Source organism: Staurois parvus, unplaced genomic scaffold (assembly GCF_062004578.1).
Source record: "Staurois parvus isolate SC_StPar_1 unplaced genomic scaffold, SC_StPar_1.0 ptg001270l, whole genome shotgun sequence".
NCBI classification, from domain to species: domain Eukaryota; kingdom Metazoa; phylum Chordata; class Amphibia; order Anura; family Ranidae; genus Staurois; species Staurois parvus.
Genome location: NW_028319066.1, coordinates 226213 through 245318, shown reverse-complemented (window position 1 = coordinate 245318; position 19106 = coordinate 226213). Strand labels below are relative to the sequence as shown.

Here is a 19106-nt window from a genome sequence, read left to right as displayed (position 1 = left end):
GTTTTCCAAAGGTCCAGTAAACGCCCAAGTTATAAGAATGAAAGGTCTAAGGGAAATGGCCCAAAGCTTAACGAGGGGATGTTAAAAGAGTTTGATGCCAAAATAAAAGAGCCCACCTCTATTACTCAAGGGTCTAAAAATATAACCCCATCAAAATTAGAAAGACCGCGCTTTTGGAAGCGCACTCGTAAAAAGGTACGGGGATGTCGTAGAGCCCAAGTAAGTGGAGACAGGGGAAGTCACCTCTTGGGGAAGGGAGTAGTGTCTCCCTTTGATGAAAATAAAGTCAGCCAGGATTGGACCTTTACAGGTGATAGCCCACACAGAAGGTCTAAAGCAAGGGTTTTAGCTTTGTGTGTTCCGCCCCCTACGGGGTCAAAACAAAGGGGGGGGGATATGTGGCAGTGCGGTGTCCTGCCACGGTCAAAATAAAGCTGAAAACCCTGGATTCTCAACCAGGCAGGTTGAGGGGCTCCAGAGAGTTAATGTATTGCAGAGGAAACTGACTTTTCGGTTTCCTCATTTATTTATTAAGCTTGTTTTGGGATCTGGAGCCTGGAGATTTCGAAGAGATCTGGGAGGGATAAAATCTCCAATCCGGGGTCCATGTTTTGAGAACCCCCAGCACACTGATTGCACAGGTGTGTGCAGGCCTTTTTGTAGAGGCCTAACCATAGTTCTGGGCTCCACCCCAGCAGTTAGGAGTCAGGCGGGCTCCACCCCGGCAGACAGGAGGTCTCTGCTGTGGAGTCAGGTGGGCTACACCTAGGAGAGGTGGAAGCCAAAAGCAGCAAGGGGCTGCTACAGAATAGCTGTGTGCTAAAGGTTCGCTGGGTGCCAAAAGAACCTTTTGGGAAGAGTCTGCAGGAGGCAGACTTAAAACTGCTTGCAAGCCAGGAGGCTGAATACTATGAATTTGCTTGATGATGGATACCCCTGCATGGGAAGAATTCTTGTTTATTTGAACTTTCTTGTAAATAAAAGTGGGCTAAAAAGGCCCTTAAAGAAAGCGAGTAGCTGTGTGCGTTTAAAAGGCTCTACCACCTTGAAGCGAGTTCCCACAATGTATATATATGTGTGTGTGTGTGTATGTATATAGATATATATATATATATATATATATATACAATTTATTTAATTTTTATTGTATTAAACTAATGACAGTGATTGCTAATTTATGGTGGGACTGTGATAGTGCGGTGGGCAATCTGACACTAACTGCCACTGACATCAGTGACACTAACACAGTGATCAGTAATACTATACACAATTACTGTACTAATGACTGGCTGGGAAGGGGTTAACATCTTGGGTATTCAAGGGGTTAAATGTGTGCCTAACAATGATTAATGTGTGCTGCTTTTTACTACAGGTCTTTGTCTCCTGATCAGCAGGTCCCAGGCGTGATTCATTGGCTGGGACATGCTGACAGACTCCTGCTGTGTACAATCACAGCAAGTGTCAGCACGGGGGGGGGGGGATATGCATGCGCCCCTCTGAGCCCAGAGGCAGGCAGCGGTGTACAGTACGTCACTTTGCCTGAGCGGGCCTCCCATCTGCAGTACATGGCTGGCGGTCCACAAGTGGTTACATTTGCAGGATGAGTCTTTTGCAACACGGGAAACTGGTCCAGGCACAGAAGGCAGTGAAACATGATGTAGTGGCTCAAATAGATGTGATTGGTCAGAGAGAAATGTGTGCATCAAAAGAACCAATTTTAAGTGTTGTGATTTTGTATCTTAGGCACAACCCCTGTGTGTGTGAGGACATCGGGGACCAAGTCTGGGCTTGTGGCCAGCGTGTTTCTCTGGAGGAATGGACCACCAAGATAAATGTAAGTCGCCATGCTAATTGGCAGTTCTGTTTTCCTGCAGAGGTTAATGAAACAACCTGTTACATACATTCCTGGTGGCTTCCCACCCCGGGATTGTGTGTAAATCTGACAGGTGGACTCCTTTCTGTCAGATGGAGCATTCGGGAGGCTGCACCCGATTGCTTCCACACAACATGGCAGATGCCGCTGGCTAAAGGGGAGGGAGGACACATGTCCGCTCTTCTCCCTTCCTTGTTTCTGACCCAGAAATGTGTGACAACACTTACAGGTCAACCTCAGTGTCCCTGGCCAGCATGACTTCTCCTTTTAAGCATGTGTGCAAAAAAACACAAAAATGGCTTTGGCAGCGAAAAGGTCAAACTTTAAAGTCATAAGTCTGAGGGGTGGCAGTGGTGTACTTGAATGTAGGGGTGGCTGTAGTGTACTTGGACTGAAGGGTGGCTCTGGTGTACTTGGATGGAGGGGTGGCGTTGGTATACTTGAATGTAGGGGTGGCTCTGGTGTTCTTGGATGAAGGGATGGCGGTGGTATACTTGGATGGAGGGCCGGCTCTGGTGTACTTGGACGGAGGGGCGGCTGGGGTGTTCTTGGACTGAGGGGCGGCTGGGGTGTTCTTGGACTGAGGGGCGGCTGGGGTATATTTGGATGGAGAGGTGGCGGTGGTGTAATTGGACGGAGGGGCGGCTGTGGTGTTCTTGGACGGATGGGCGGCTGTGCTGTACTTGGGACGGAGTGGCGGCTGGGCTGTACTTGGGATGGAGGGGCGGCTGGGCTGTACTTGGACTGAGGGGCGGCTGGGCTGTACTTGGACGGAGGGGCGGCTGGGCTGTACTTGGACGGAGGGGCGGCTGTGCTGTACTTGGGACGGAGGGGCGGCTGGGCTGTACTTGGGACGGAGGGGCGGCTGGGCTGTACTTGGGACGGAGGGGCGGCTGGGCTGTACTTGGGACGGAGGGGCGGCTGGGCTGTACTTGGGACGGAGGGGCGGCTGGGCTGTACTTGGGACGGAGGGGCGGCTGGGCTGTACTTGGGACGGAGGGGCGGCTGGGCTGTACTTGGATTTTGTAAAAGCGTTTGACACAGTTGCCCGCACACAGCTGGGGTGTTCTTGGACTGAGGGGCGGCTGGGGTGTTCTTGGACTGAGGGGCGGCTGGGGTATATTTGGATGGAGAGGTGGCGGTGGTGTAATTGGACGGAGGGGCGGCTGTGGTGTTCTTGGACGGATGGGCGGCTGTGCTGTACTTGGGACGGAGTGGCGGCTGGGCTGTACTTGGGATGGAGGGGCGGCTGGGCTGTACTTGGACTGAGGGGCGGCTGGGCTGTACTTGGACGGAGGGGCGGCTGGGCTGTACTTGGACGGAGGGGCGGCTGTGCTGTACTTGGGACGGAGGGGCGGCTGTGCTGTACTTGGGACGGAGGGGCGGCTGGGCTGTACTTGGGACGGAGGGGCGGCTGGGCTGTACTTGGGACGGAGGGGCGGCTGGGCTGTACTTGGGACGGAGGGGCGGCTGGGCTGTACTTGGGACGGAGGGGCGGCTGGGCTGTACTTGGGACGGAGGGGCGGCTGGGCTGTACTTGGGACGGAGGGGCGGCTGGGCTGTACTTGGATTTTGTAAAAGCGTTTGACACAGTTGCCCGCACACAGCTGTAAGTTGAAGTCTACTGGCTTGGAAAAATCAGTTTTGTAAATGGATAGATAACTGGCTAAAAGCCCAAATTCAGGGTATTGGTTAATGATTCCCACTCTGAATCGTCCATAATAATGGGAATAGGATTTCTCTATGGGAGGGTTTGCAGGACAGTAAGTGAAAAGAAATCCATTTATTATTTGTGACAACATTAAATATTATTTATCACAAGTAAAATCTGTGGTGCCAGAGAGGACATTCACCTTCATTCACTGACAAGACGCAGAGAAGTACAGGGCACATAAAAGTATTCTTAACTACTGAAATCTAATTTGTCATTTTTGCTACTAAACCCCAATGCAAATGTTTTGCCACTAAATGAAATGTCTGTTCTACAGAACAAAGCTTCTAGTTAAAAATGTGAATTTGTTTATTATAATAGCGAACACTCACTGATTTGTGCTAATCTACTGAGAGCTGCAGACTGAAAATGATTTAAGGGGTTCCCTGAAATTTAGACGAAAAAATTGGCTTGATGGTTAAAAGGTTGACAAACTTCCCTACAGGGCGTTTGTCCGGCACCCCCTACAAGACGTTTGTCCGGCATCCACCTAAAGGACGTGTTCCGGCACCCCCTACAGGGCTTTGTCCGGCACCACCGAGAAGGTGTTTGTCCGGCACCACCGAGAAGGTGTTTGTTCGGTACCCCCTACAGGGTGTTCGTCCTGCACTCCTTTCAAGGCGGTTGTTTTGCATCCCCTTCCTTGCATTTGTTGGGCACCCCCTACAGTGCGTTTGTCTGGCAACCGCTACAGGGTGTGTGTCCGGCACCCCCTACAGGGCGTTTGTCCAGCACATTGCGTTTGTTTAGTACCCCCTACAGGGTGCTGTCCGGCACCCCCTACATTGCATTTGTCCGGCACCACTACAGGGCGTTTGTGCGGCACCTGCTACAAGGCATTTGTGCAGCACCCGTAACAGGGCGTTTGTCTGGCACCCCCTAAAGGGCGTTTGTCCGAGACCCGCTATAGTGCGTTTGTCCGGTACCCCCTACAGGGTGTTCATCTGGCAACCCCTACAGGCGTTTGTCCGGCACCATGTACAGGGCGTTTGTCCGGCATCCCCTATAGGAAAGTTTGTCAGACCTCCTTCCCGGTGCTTCTTAATTAGAATTCCACAGAAGTCTGGTGTTTGGTCACTGCAGGTGGCGATGCGGGGTGAGAAGAGGATCTGTCTGGGTAGGAAGGTGGCAGCTGGGATGGTAGAAACAGTCAATGTGAGGAGGAATTTCAGGCGTACAGAGCAAGACCAGACACATCCAGAAAGCGATGTGTATGATGTCACTTTCAGGTCAGCCTCTGTATCCCCAACCAACATGACCAGGAAATAATGTAATGCAATGCGATCTGCATTGCATTACATTCAGGGGATTCATGCAGGGTCTATTAGACCCTGAGTGTCTCATTAACGATGATCTGTTTCCCAAAAAATCATCACATGGGGAATGTGTGAGATGTAAAAAAAAAAAGTTTTTAATAGTAAAAAATTAGTTGCACCCCAACACAAAATATCCCACCCCCAGCCTTTAAAAAAAAAAAAAAAAAAAGGTTTTTTGAGCCCCCCCTACACTAAACTGATGACCTGTGGGGGCTTTTACAGTGTCACCTGAGGAAACTATAGGGTACTGAAAGTTGTCGCCATTTCACGGCCGCATGCAAATTTAGGGTTTGAAATGGTGGGTATCTATTTTCTCGGGGCAAACCTCGTCTTCTAGATTCTAGCAAACAATTAGGTAAGTGATGACATTTGTGTGCCCCAAAATTAACTTCAGTGTATTTTACGGAAGTTTTGCATTTCCTAGACCTTTGTTGTGACAAAAAAATTGGAGCTACCACTAGTTTATTCTCTAGGGTGTCTGCTTTCAGAAAATATTTCTAATGTTTGGGGATTTTATGTAATCTTCAGGCCTAAAATGATTTTTATTTATTTTAAGCATTTGTGCCGGCAACACAAGCGACTTTGGCAGTGAAAGGGTTAAATAAACTCTCTAGAAAATCGCAAGGCTTCCTGCTTGTGTTGAACGTCTCAAGTAAAGGCATGAAAAAAGTGTTCCTCGTGTCTCTGCCACCACCTGTGTACTAATGAGAAAAAATAGCTTTGTTTTGTAATGTGTATGTATGATGACAAATGTGCTGAAATTTGTTTTTTTTCTCTCGGCAGGCCATCGGTGCTAAAACATTGAGGAACGTCTGCTGAAAGTACATCTATGACAAGTGTCCTGCTGTAGCTGCAGATGGTAGGTCGTTTTTAATTTAAAGCATTTCCTGTAGTTGTGACTTTCATCCCGAAGGTTATTCCATCCCAACGTTGTTTTAGTTTGGGTGGTTAAAGTGTTACTGACCACTTGAAGACTTCCTTACGTACATTTACTTCAGCAGTTTCAAGTGGTACCGTGGACTGTCCGTCTATACTGACTGGGGGTTTGTTCTGGGCGGGAACCATCTGTCTGTATTTGGGGGCTCTGTGCTGAGGGCACCGTCCGTCTATACTGAGGGCTTTGTGCTGAGGGCGCCGTCCGTCTATACTGAGGGCTCTGTGCTGAGGGCGCCGTCCGTCTATACTGAGGGCTCTGTGCTGAGGGCGCCGTCCGTCTATACTGAGGGCTGTGTGCTGAAGAAACCGTCCATCTATACTGAGGGCTGTGTGCTGAGGGCACCGTCCGTCTATACTGAGGGCTTTGTGCTGAGGGCGCCGTCTGACTATATCAGGGGTGGGCATCTGTGGCCCTCCAGCTTTTGGTGAACTACAAGTCCCATCATGCCTCTGCCTTTTTTGACTCTTGCTTGTAACTGTCAGTTTTGCAATGCCTCATGGGACTTGTAGTTCTACAACAGCTGGAGGGCCACAGTTTCTCACCCCTGGTCTATACTGTGGGATCTGTGCTGAGGGCACCGTCCGTCTATACTGAGGGCTCTGTGCTGAGGACACCATCCGTCTACACTGAGGGATCTGTGCTGAGGGCACCATCCTTCTGTACTGAGGGATCTGTGCTGAGGGTACCCCGCCTATACTTGGGGACTCTGTGCTGAGGGCGCCATCCGTCTATACTGAGGGATCTCTGCTGAGAGCGCCGTCTATCTATACTGAGGGTTCTGGGCTGAGGGCACCGTCCGTCTATACTGAGGGTTCTGGGCTGAGGGCACTGTCCGTTTATACTGAGGGTTCTGGGCTGAGGGCACCGTCCGTCTATACTGAGGGTTCTGGGCTGAGGGCACCGTCCGTCTATGCTGAGGGATCTGTGCTGAGGGCACCGTCCGTCTATACTGAGCTCTGTGCTGAGGGCACCGTCCGTCTATACTGAGCTCTGTGCTGAGGGCACCGTCCGTCTATACTGAGCTCTGTGCTGAGGGCACCGTCCGTCTATACTGATGGTTTTGTGCTGAGGGCACTGTCTGTCTATACTGAGGGCTCTGTGCTGAGGGCGCCGTCCGTCTATACTGAGGGATCTGTGCTGAGGGCACCGTCTGTCTATACTGAGGGCACCGTCCGTCTACACTGAGGGATCTGTGCTGAGGGCACCGTCCGTCTATACTGAGGGATCTGTGCTGAGGGCACCGTCCGTCTATACTGAGGGATCTGTGCTGAGGGCACCGTCTGTCTATACTGAGGGCACCGTCCGTCTACACTGAGGGATCTGTGCTGAGGGTACCCCGTCTATACTTGGGGACTCTGTGCTGAGGGCACCGTCCGTCTATACTGAGGGATCTCTGCTGAGAGCGCCGTCTATCTATACTGAGGGTTCTGGGCTGAGGGCACCGTCCGTCTATACTGAGCTCTGTGCTGAGGGCACCGTCTGTCTATACTGAGGGATCTGTGCTGAGGGCGCCGTCCGTCTATGCTGAGTGCTGAGGGCACCGTTCGTCTATATCAGGGGTGGGTAACTGTGGCCCTCCTGCTTTTGGTGAACTACAAGTCCCATCATGCCTCTGCCTTTGGGACTCACGCTTCTGTCAGTTTTGCAATGCATCATGGGACTTGTAGTTCTGTAACAAGCCGGAGGGCCACAGTTGCTCACCCCTGGTCTATACTGAAGGATCTGTGCTGAGGGCACGTCCATCTATACTGAGGGCTCTGTGCTGAGGGCGCCGTCTGTCTATATCAGGGGTGGGCATCTGTGGCCCTCCAGCTTTTGGTGAACTACAAGTCCCATCATGACTCTGCCTTTTGGGACTCTTGCTTGTAACTGTCAGTTTTGCAATGCCTCATGGGACTTGTAGTTCTACAACAGCTGGAGGGCCACAGTTTCTCACCCCTGGTCTATACTGAAGGATCTGTGCTGAGGGCACCGTCCGTCTATACTGAGGGATCTGTGCTGAGGGCACCGTCCTTCTGTACTGAGGGATCTGTGCTGAGGGTACCCCGTCTATACTTGGGGACTCTGTGCTGAGGGCGCCGTCCGTCTATACTGAGGGATCTCTGCTGAGAGCGCCGTCTATCTATACTGAGGGTACCGTCCGTCTATACTGAGGGTTCTGGGCTGAGGGCACCGTCCTATACTGAGGGTTCTGGGATGAGGGCACTGTCCGTCTATACTGAGGGTTCTGGGATGAGGGCACTGTCCGTCTATACTGTGGGATCTGTACTGAGGGCACCGTCCGTCTACACTGAGGGATCTGTGCTGAGGGCACCGTCCTTCTGTACTGAGGGATCTGTGCTGAGGGTACCACGTCTATACTTGAGGACTCTGTGCTGAGGGCGCCGTCCGTCTATACTGAGGGATCTCTGCTGAGAGCGCAGTCTATCTATACTGAGGGTTTTGGGCTGAGGGCACCGTCCGTTTGTAATGAGGGATCTGTGCTGAGGGCACCATCCGTCTATACTGAGGGCTTTGTGCTGAGGGCACCGTCCGTCTATATACTGAGGGCTTTGTGCTGAGGGCACCGTCCGTCTATGCTGATGGCTTTGTGCTGAGGGCACCGTCTGTCTATACTGAGGGCTCTGTGCTGAGGGCGCCGTCCGTCTATACTGAGGGCACCGTCTGTCCATACTGAGGGCTCTGTGCTGAGGGCGCCGTCTGTCTATACTGAGGGATCTGTGCTGAGGGCGCCGTCCGTCTATGCTGAGTGCTGTGTGCTGAGGGCGCCGTCTGTCTATGCTGAGTGCTGTGTGCTGAGGGCACCGTTCGTCTATATCAGGGGTGGGTAACTGTGGCCCTCCTGCTTTTGGTGAACTACAAGTCCCATCATGCCTCTGCCTTTGGGACTCACGCTTCTGTCAATTTTGCAATGCATCATGGGACTTGTAGTTCTGTAACAAGCCGGAGGGCCACAGTTGCTCACCCCTGGTCTATACTGAAGGATCTGTGCTGAGGGCGCCGTCCGTTTATACTGAGGGCTCTGTGCTGAGGGCACCGTCCATCTATACTGAGGGCTCTGTGCTGAGGGCACCGTCCGTCTATTCTGAGGGCTTTTTGCCGAGGGCACCGTCCGTCTATACTGAGGGATCTGTGCTGAGGGCACCGTCCGTCTATACTGAGAGATCTGTGCTGAGGGTGCCGTCCGTCTATACTGAGGGATCTGTGCTGAGGGCTCCGCCTGTCTATACTGAGGGCTCTGTGCTGAGGGCACCATCCGTCTATACCAGGGGTGGGCAAACTTTTTGACTTGAGGGCCGCAATGGGTTCATATATTGGACACGGGGGCCGGACCAAGAGTAGATGAATGATGTGTATGTGTCATCCATAGTGAGTATAGTAATATTCCCCCATAGTAAGCATAGTAATTCATCCCCCATATAGTAATTCATCCCCCATAGTAATTCATCCCCCATATAGTAATTCATCCCCCCTATAGTAATTCATCCCCCATATAGTAATTCATCCCCCCTATAGTAATTCATCCCCCATATAGTAATTCATCCCCCCTATAGTAATTCATTCCCCATATTAATTCATCCCCCATATTAAGTCCCCAAGTCCCCCCTGTGTCAATTCACTTACCTTTGCTCCGCGCGTTCCTCTCGCCGTGTTCCTGCGCCGTTCCGGTGTAGCATGAAAATCTGTCTCCTATGAGGATCTGTCCCCCCTCGACGTATCTGCGCATGTGCCAGTTTCAGGCATTAGCAGCCGATCGGCGATCTCCGGCACATGCGCAGATACGTCGAGGGGGACAGATCCTCATAGGAGACAGATTTTCATGCTACACCGGTCTTCAGGGCGGACTGTGAGAGGAGCCTAGCTCCGCGGGCTGGATTAAAAGGTCCGCCGGGCCGTAGTTTGCCCATTGCTGGTCCCACTGAGGGATCCGGCTGAGGGCACCGTCCGTCTATACTGAGGACTCTGCTGAGGGCACCGTCCGTCTATACTGAGGGCTTTTTGTTGAGGGCACCGTCCGTCTATACTGAGGGCTTTTTGCTGAGGGCACCGTCCGTCTATACTGAGGGCTTTTTGCTGAGGGCACCGTCCGTCTATACTGAGGGATCTATGCTGAGGGCACCGTCCGTCTATACTGAGGGATCTATGCTGAGGGCACCGTCCGTCTATACTGAGGGCTCTGTGCTGAGGGCACCGTCCGTCTATACTGAGGGTTTTTTTATGAGGGCACCGTCCGTCTATACTGAGGGCTCTGTGCTGAGGGCACCGTTCGTCTATATCAGGGGTGGGCAACTGTGGCCTTCCAAGTTTTGGTGAACTACAAGTCCCATCATGCCTCTTCCTTTGAGACTCATGCTTGTAAATGTCAGTTTTGCAATGCCTCATGGGACTTGTAGTTCTACAACAGCTGGAGGACCACAGTTGCTCACCCCTGGTCTATACTGAGGGATCTGTGTTGAGGGCACCGTCCGTCTATACTGATGGCTCTGTGCTGAGGGCGCCGTCCGTCTATGCTGAGTGCTGTGTGCTGAGGGCACCGTTCGTCTATATCACGGGTGGGCAACTGTGGCCCTCCTGCTTTTGGTGAACTACAAGTCCCATCATGCCTCTGCCTTTGGGACTCACGCTTCTGTCAGTTTTGCAATGCATCATGGGACTTTAAGTTCTGTAACAAGCCGGAGGGCCACAGTTGCTCACCCCTGGTCAATACTGAGGACTTTGTGCTGAGGGCGCCGTCCGTTTATACTGAGGGATCTGTGCTGAGGGCGCCGTCCGTCTATTCTGAGGGCTTTTTGCTGGGGGCACCGTCCGTGTATACTGAGGGCTCCGTACTGAGGGCACCGTCCGTCTATACTGAGGGATCCGGCTGAGGGCACCGTCCGTCTATACTGAGGGCTCTGTGCTGAGGGTACCTTCCGTCTATACTGAGGGATCTGTGCTGAGGGTACCGTCCGTCTATACTGAGGGCTCTGTGCTGAGGGTACCTTCCGTCTATACTGAGGGATCTGTGCTGAGGGTACCGTCCGTCTATACTGAGGGCTCTGTGCTGAGGGCGACGTCCGTCTATACTTCAGGGCTCTGTGCTGAGGGCACCGTCCGTCTATACTGAGGGCTTTTTGATGAGGGACCCCCTACAGATATTACATTAATAATCATGCTACCAAAATAAGTGTGCAGTGTAAATTGCCTTTAGCATCACTCCTGTTTCTCGTTGCTGGAGGTGGCCATTTTTTTGAAGCCCAGAGCTCCATGAGCAGCAGTAAATCTTTAGGCTGTCAGCACATCGGCCTTTACATATTCAGCACAGTGCCTGAAAATAGCGAGCAACTGAGCATGTGTAGTGCAAGGTCACAACAGAGAGGGCCATCCTTCACAATGGAGACAGGGCGAGCAATCAAAGTACATCCACACTTCATCCAAAGAAAAAAATGTTAATTGTTAAATGTTGTTAACCTGTTGTTAATGAATGCAGGCTATTTCCAGTAACTGTCTTCTAATTCTGATCAAATTTCTGTCTCCATCTAGATCTCGTCAAGCAGCTCCCTGACTACGACTGTATACGCAGTGCTATGTGCTGGCTCCGTTTCTGATGTCCATCCAGTTCAGGGGGCACATTTTTTTGGAATAAACAAGATCTGGCCTTTGAGGATCAACTAGAGAAATGCTGGTGATTTACTTTCAGAAAACATTGAATGTCTGGAGGCTCCCCTTTCAGCAGATGTAAAATACAGCCAGGAACATCCATTTGTGGATTTGACATGTGAACAGCTTGTGACATCACTGAATAAAATGTCATTTTAAAGGAAGTATGTTGACTTTTTTTTGGGGGGGGTGTATGTTACTGTTAACCACTTGACCCGCAGAGGATTTCCCCCCCTACCTGACCAGGCCATTTTTTGTGATATGGCACTGCACTACTTTACCAGATTGCTCGGTCATGCAACACTGTACACAAATGAAATTTGTCCCTCCCCCCCCCCCTTCCCAAATAGAGCTTGCTTTCGGTGGTATGTGAACACGTCTGCGATTTTTTTTTTTTTTGTTTTGTTTTTTTTTTCCCTCCCCCGCTATAACCAAAAAGACTGACAATTTGGAAAAATAGAATAATATTTTTGACTTTTTGCTATAAAACATATCCAATAAAGCTGTAAAAAATCTAATTTTTTTTCATGAATTTAGGCCAAAATGTATTCTGCTCCGTGTCTTTGCTAAAAAAAAATAATCCCAATACCTGTGAATTAATTGGTTTACGTGAAAGTTATAGTGTCTACAAATGGCGGTATATATACTGGAATTTTCTAAAAAAAAAAAATTTAATACTAGTAATGGTGGCGATCAGCAACTTCTAGCGGGCATTCTGATACTGGGAGGGAACTAACGGACACTGACCTCCCAGTGACACCAATACAGTGATCAGTGCCCGCTGTGTCCGGAACACCGATCGCTGTGTCAGGTCCCGATCATGTGATCAATGATTGGCCAATCAGTGATCACATGAACAGTAGTAAACAAGATGTCACTTCCTGACATCATTGCTTACTACTAGTGAAATCTATGAATGATCACAGAGATCACATGGTACAGGGCTATTTACAACAGCCTTGTACCATGTGACAAGCTTTGACTAATCGTAGCTCGCACAGTATTTCTCAATGGCTGCAAGAATGCAGCCACAGAGGAGAAATGATTGCTTTTTACAGCGTTTATGGGTGTAAAAGCAATCGGTGTACAACAAAGAAAAAAAAATCTTCATCACCCCCCACAAGTAGTACAGTGTCATAATAATATAAAAAAAAATTAAAATTAAAAACATTTTTGAAAAATTATAGTTTTTGGTTAAACTAATTTGGGTTATTTTTTAACTAAAAAGCTGAATACATTTTGACCAAGATTTATGAAGAAAGATTTGCAAAATTTTATGAGAAACTTTTTTTTCACAATTTTTGGACTTTTTCATTTATAGAGCAAAAAAATAAAAATCTCAGTGGTGAATAAATGCCACCAAAGTTTTATCTGTCTCAAAAAAACAATCGCTAAAAAATTCATATGGGTACAGTGTTGCATGACCGCGCAATTGTCATTCAAAGTGTGATAGCGCTGAGAGCTGAAAAGTGGCCTGGGCAGGAAGGGGGTGAAAGTGTCCGGACTTGAAGTTGTTAACTCCGCATGGGTTTTGCTGTGGCCGTGAAGCAATGCGTTGCGACCATGACGTGATAAAACCCCATTTGCTGCCTTTGCAGCTTGGTGAGTAGCAGTTGGGGGTGCTAAAAACAAGGCTCAATGGCTCATTTTTTTACAAGGTCGAAATACAAGTCTAAATGAGACCTAAGTGACTTTAAACATGCTTGGGATAACTATAGATCTATACTTTAGATCAGTGGTCTCCAACCTGCGGCCCAGGGGCCGAATGTGGCCCTTTGCTTGCCTTTATCTGGCCCTTGGAGCACTGCGGCCCTGTTGATGGGGCACCATTCCCCTACTGAGACCATCTATGGGGCACTATTTCTCCCATTAAAACCAGTGATGAGGCATTGACACTAGGGCATTCTCTACTCTCACTGGCCACAGTCTGCCCCCCCCCCCCCCCCCAACCCTCAGTTCACACTATTGAAGGCTGCGTAGCCTGTGTTTGCTCGGTCTCAGCAGCCCATTCATTTAAATAGGCTGCTGTGCCTGCGTCTCCGCACAAAAATGCATGCACTTTTTTAAAAATGCGGCCTCATAGTAACGGCGTGGTTTTTTTGACCATTCGGTGAGTTCTTTTTGAGCATTCGGTTTCCCGCACTCGTGGTACGAGCTGAGATGTGTGGGGGCGCCATTCAGAATGAATGGCAGCCCCGCAAATCTCAGGGGCGCTCGAATTGGCTGCGGGTAGGTGCGGGAACCAGGACCAATGCTAGACTGTTCTGTGTCCTAGGCTAGAACAGCTACTTGTGCCCACCCAGTAAATGTTAAAAAAAAAACAGTACAAAATATTAAATCAACCAAACATGAAACTATTACATTTCTTTTAATTTACAAAAAAAAGTGCCATAAGATGCCACCAGCACCAATATTAAAGACCAGATCAGTGTCACAAATGGACTGTGGCTGGCAGTGGCAGGGTGACAGTTGCAGTGAGTGGAGGATGATGGATCCACACTGTGACAGATCTCAGGCTGGAATTCCCCAGGCAATGGGGGGAGGTAAAACGCTGTGACAGCAGGCAGCTGAACTGAGCGCTCCCACACAGTGGCAGATCTGACACAACACACCAACACTGACACAGATCAGAAGGCCCAGCAGACAATAGAAGAGCAGGCTGTGGGATCGTGATGATGTCATCACTCACTGACACATTACGTATGTGGATGGCCGGCTGGGTCACACTCACACAGACACGAGACAACAGAGTCAGACATTACCTACCTCTGCAGGCACAGCTCCGCCTTCACTAATGAATGGGAAGAGAAGGGCTGGAACTCCACAGTGAGCAGCAGACAACAGCTGGCTTTCAGTAAGGGACCGAGTCTGAGAGGAACACTGGAAGCAGCAGCTGCTACACTGGCAGCATCCCACACAGTTCCAGTCTGTGTTGCGCCCCTAGGTGACAGTGCACCTAGGTGGTTGTCTAGTTTCCCTAGTGGAAGCACTGGCCCTGTCGGGAACAGATGCGATTCTCGTACCCGCAACCAACCCGCATAGTGTGAACTAAGGGTGAGGCCTAAAGGACCGTAAACTGGCCCATTGCTTAGACAGTTTGGAGACACCTGCTTTAGATTTAAGGTTAGATAACAAATAAAACCCTTTTTTTCCTGCTTTTAGTCTTCTTTTTCCCAAAAAAATAGCTTTGCACTTGCTTTGTCGCACTGAGAAAGTGGCAGATTTGTTAGATGAATACGAACTTGTTCACTATTTGCCTAAAAAAAAATTAAAAGACAGTCAAAAAACATTTAGGATGTAATTTTCAGATATTTTCACCTGTTCAAGAAGTGGCCACATTGCTGTTAACTCGCACTCCAGAGGATTCCCCCCCTTCCTGACCAGACAATTGTTTGCGATATGGCGCTGCGTTATTTTACCTGACAATTACACGGTCATGCAACGCTGCACCATAATGAGATTTACATCCTTTTTTCCCCCACAAATGGAGCTTTCTTTTGGTGGTATTTGATCACCTGTGCATTTTTTTTTTTTGTGCTATAAACAAAACAAGATAAAACACTATTTTTGGCTATTAAACATGTCTAGTAAAACATTTTTAAAAATAAAATGTCATAAATTTAGGCCAAAATGTATTCTGCTCCATGTCTTTGCTAAAAAAAAAAAAAAAAAGCCCCTCCCAATACGTGTAAATGAATTGGTTTACGTGAAAGTTTATAGCGTCTACAAATGGCGGTATAGATACTGGGATTTTCTTTTTTCCTTTTTACTAGTAATGGTGATGATCAGCGACTTATAGTGGGAGTGTGGCGGGCATTCTGACACTGGGGGGGGGACAGACTTGGTGTCACTGACATTCCCAGTGACACCAATACAGTGATCAGTGCTAATAAAAAGCACTGACAAGGTGCTAATGGCACTAGGCAGGAAGGGGTTAATATGGAGGGTGATCAAAGGGTTAACTGTGTGCCGGGACTCTGTGACTGACAGCCGAGGCCGCGAATGGAGGCGCAAGTAGGGCCCCCTACCTGGAACTGCAAAATCATATAAACATTATACCGTATATATTTATTTATATAATGTGTGATTTTGTGGAACCGGACCCTGGCTACACTTGGGTATTTCCGTTAGACTCCCGCTTCCCCGTCCGAACACCTACCACAGACACCATTATTGAAGTAAAACCAGGAAATAGACTACTTCATTTCAACACAGATACAAGATATATACATTCAAGGGAACAACCCCCCCCCCCCCCGTGCGCATAATGACACAGGGCGGGGCAATCCACTCCCAGTAACAAGAGACACACAAGCAGGCAGTCCCATCAGGGGGGAGGGCTGCTGGAGACACCTCCACTAAGCTAGAACACAAACCCCTTCATCCCATAATAGTTTGCTCCCAAACCAGACACACAATAGAACAATGGGATGCAACCACATGGCATAAAACAATCACCAACCCCCCACCCCAATGTTAGGACAGGTCACCCTGTACCCTTAACAGGCACAGGGTGACTTACACATAGGAGAGATATGGGGAGCTGAGACAGGGGTCTCCTCACCTCTCCAAAGTGAGCTGTGTTCCATGGTCCCCCCCACCCAAAGTGACTCCCGTCAAATTTTATATATTTATATAATGTGTGATTTTGCACACTGGTGCTGCCCTGTAGAAGTTTGGCTCTGAGGAAGAGGTTCTGCCTCGAAACGCGTCAGCCATTTGGAGGTCTTACAGGCCCCTAATGGCTACCATCTAGGGAGATTGGACCATGCTGCCTTTCTTTTGCTGTGCCTTTGATTTTATTTCTTTGTGAGTATACTACTTTTTATTCAATAAATCTCATTTTTAGAAGGTGATGCACTAGGCCCGTGTGCCCTCTGTCTGTTTCTTTACACACAGTTCCTTTGGATTTCCCTGGTCCGTTGAGGGCAGCAAGGCTTGCATTCCTAAAAAGCATTCTATGTGGGAACACTGACATTGTGGAGTCCCGGGCACGAGAGCCCATTCATTTGAATGGACTCCTGTGCCTGTGACACGCAGGGAAGAAGTCCCTGCACTACTTTGGAAAATGCAGCCGAGGTTCCCAGTACGGTAGCGTTTCCCAGTGCGGGCGGCGTGCCATTAGAACTAATGACACCCACCCACGGGTCTGCATTTCTCTGTGCGGGTGGTGCGGATCCGCAGCAGCACCACCCACATAGATGTGAACCGGGGGTAACTCCACTTTTGCTGAGAAGAAAACCCTCCCCTCTGGGTGATCTCTACATTGCAGGGATTTTAGCAAACTGTTTCAGATTCCTGCCTTTTGTTGTTCTGAAGAAAAAGCCGTTTGTGTGTCTGTGTCCATGTGCAAAGTGAATGGGAGTGACTTTATAATTATCAATCGGCTGCTGCACCTGCAGGGCTCTACTAGGAAAGGTGGCAGGGTCTGCATCCCTTTTAGATGCGATTTCCCTTTGGGAGCATCTCGCCAAGAATGACATTTTTGTTGCAGGGGATGCCCAAAATCTGACTTGTGTCTTGTGCAGACTTCTGGGAAAATGAGTGAGCCAATCACACAAGCAGGAAATGGTGTTCTGTATATCATCTGTGTACAGAACACCCCCAGGTGGCCATTACAGCGGAAAGGAAAGGTCATTTTTAATAACATTCAATTACAATATGACTCGTGTTGCAATTGAATACCCTATATTATTTTATTTCATTTTTTTTTTTTTTTTTTTAGTAATTTTTTTTTTCCCACGAAAGGGAAGTTTCATTGAGCTACATGTTTCCTCATTACATACTATACGTATTTATGGCCACAGATGTTGCTTGCTGTATATTTATTTTAATTTTCCTATGTAAACTTTAAAATAATGAACCATATCGAGTATTTAAAGGGTTTCCTGGTTTTAAGAAAATTGTATCAAATACCGTAATTTTCCTTTCCTGATGCCAATCCATGGCAGGATACATAGGGGCGGGGCTATATCATATCTCCACCCACAGAACCTGTTTAACCACTTCCCACCCGGCCTATAGTAAAATGACGGGCAGGTGAGCCTCTCGTCGTTCCGGGAGGGCGTCATATGACGTCCTTCTCAGATCGCGCTTTTCGCGTGCCCGCAGTGCCGCTCGGTGTCGAGATCTGTCACCGGCTGTGTACCTTGGACATGGCCGATGACAGATCTGGGTACCGGGGCCAGGGGCGGACTGACCATTTGGAAACTCGGGCACTGCCCGAGGGCCCGGGGTCAGTAGGGGGCCCCATGAGATGCCCCTGGTACCTTTCATAGGCTTTTTTGAGTTTAGGCAAGGACACAGGGGCCCCATGATCCCCTATTGCCCGGGGGCCCCATGAGTTGTCAGTCCGCCCCTGGGTAGGAGGACAGAGGGGTAGGGGGACAGAAGGACTTGTTCGCAATCAGTGACAGTTGGGAGGTATGATACACGTGTGGTGCGTTTTGCAGCGACTGCGGTGAGACTCGGGATTACGGGCTGAGATTGATGATTTCTGCCCACGATTCAAAATTGTGAATGTTTTTGGTTCATTTTATGTGTAGACCCAAAACAATCGTCTTCTCCCGATGGAAGGCCAGAAGGTCGGACAGCCCCGGATCCTGGCAGCTGGAATTGAAATGCAGCCAAAAACCGCATCCCTGCCCTTGTAGCGGCAAGATCAGTGCCCCCCATGTAGATCAGTCCTCCTGAAGCAACTGCGCATGTCACGGGTTTAGGCTGATCTTGCCGCTACACCGGTGTCTATGGAGACTGGAGGACGCGGGAGATCAGAGGTGACCGAGCGTGGTGTGCCGATCCCGGGAGGTGACATCAGGCCTGCCAACCTGGGGGAGGGGCAGAGTGCCAGGGCACAGCACTGATAAACCGAAGGGGGGTCATGTATGGAGGAGGATCATATATGGAGGGAGAGGGGGGTGATGTATGGAGGGGGGACATGTATGGAGGGGGAAGGGGGATCATATATGGAGGGAGAGGGGGGTGATGTATGGAGGGGGATCATATATGGAGGGAAATGGGGGTGATGTATGGAGGGGGAGGGGGATCATATATGGAGGTAAATGGGGGGGAGGGGGATCATATATGGAGGGAGAGGGGGGTGATGTATGGAGGGGGATCATATATGGAGGGAGAGGGGGGTGATGTAAGGAGGGGGATCATATATGGAGGGAGAGGGGGGTGATGTATGGAGGGGGATCATATATGGAGGGAAATGGGGGTGATGTATGGAGGGGGATCATGTATGGAGGGAAATGGGGGTGATGTATGGAGGGGGGACATGTATGGAGGGAGAGGGGGGTGATGTATGGAGGGGTAGGGGGATCGTATATGGAGGGAAATGGGGGTGATGTATGGAGGGGGATCATATATGGAGGGAAATGGGGGTGATGTATGGAGGGGGAGGGGGATCATATATGGAGGGAAATGGGGGTGATGTATGGAGGGGGAGGGGGATCATATATGGAGGGAAATGGGGGTGATGTATGGAGGGGCAGGGGGATCATATATGGAGGGAAATGGGGGGAGGGGGATGTATGGAGGGGGGACATGTATGGAGGGGGATCATATATGGAGGGAGAGGGGGGTGATGTATGGAGGGAGAGGGGGATCATATATGGAGGGAAATGG

The 19106-nt window shown here is 49.6% G+C and overlaps 1 protein-coding gene across 5 annotated transcripts in view; it reads left to right on the top strand.

Moving 5' to 3' along the window:
• The first annotated feature begins 18014 nt into the window (after positions 1–18014).
• The window catches only part of LOC149437674 (uncharacterized), a 58184-nt gene continuing 57092 nt past the window's right edge, over positions 18015–19106 (top strand). For 3 of the 5 annotated variants that reach the window (XM_089660732.1, XM_089660733.1, XM_089660729.1), the window contains exon 1: positions 18015–18253. The gene's annotated coding sequence lies outside the window, so the exon portion shown is untranslated. The remainder of the gene's footprint in view (positions 18254–19106) is intronic. The other 2 variants (XM_089660735.1, XM_089660734.1) reach the window with 1 other exon arrangement.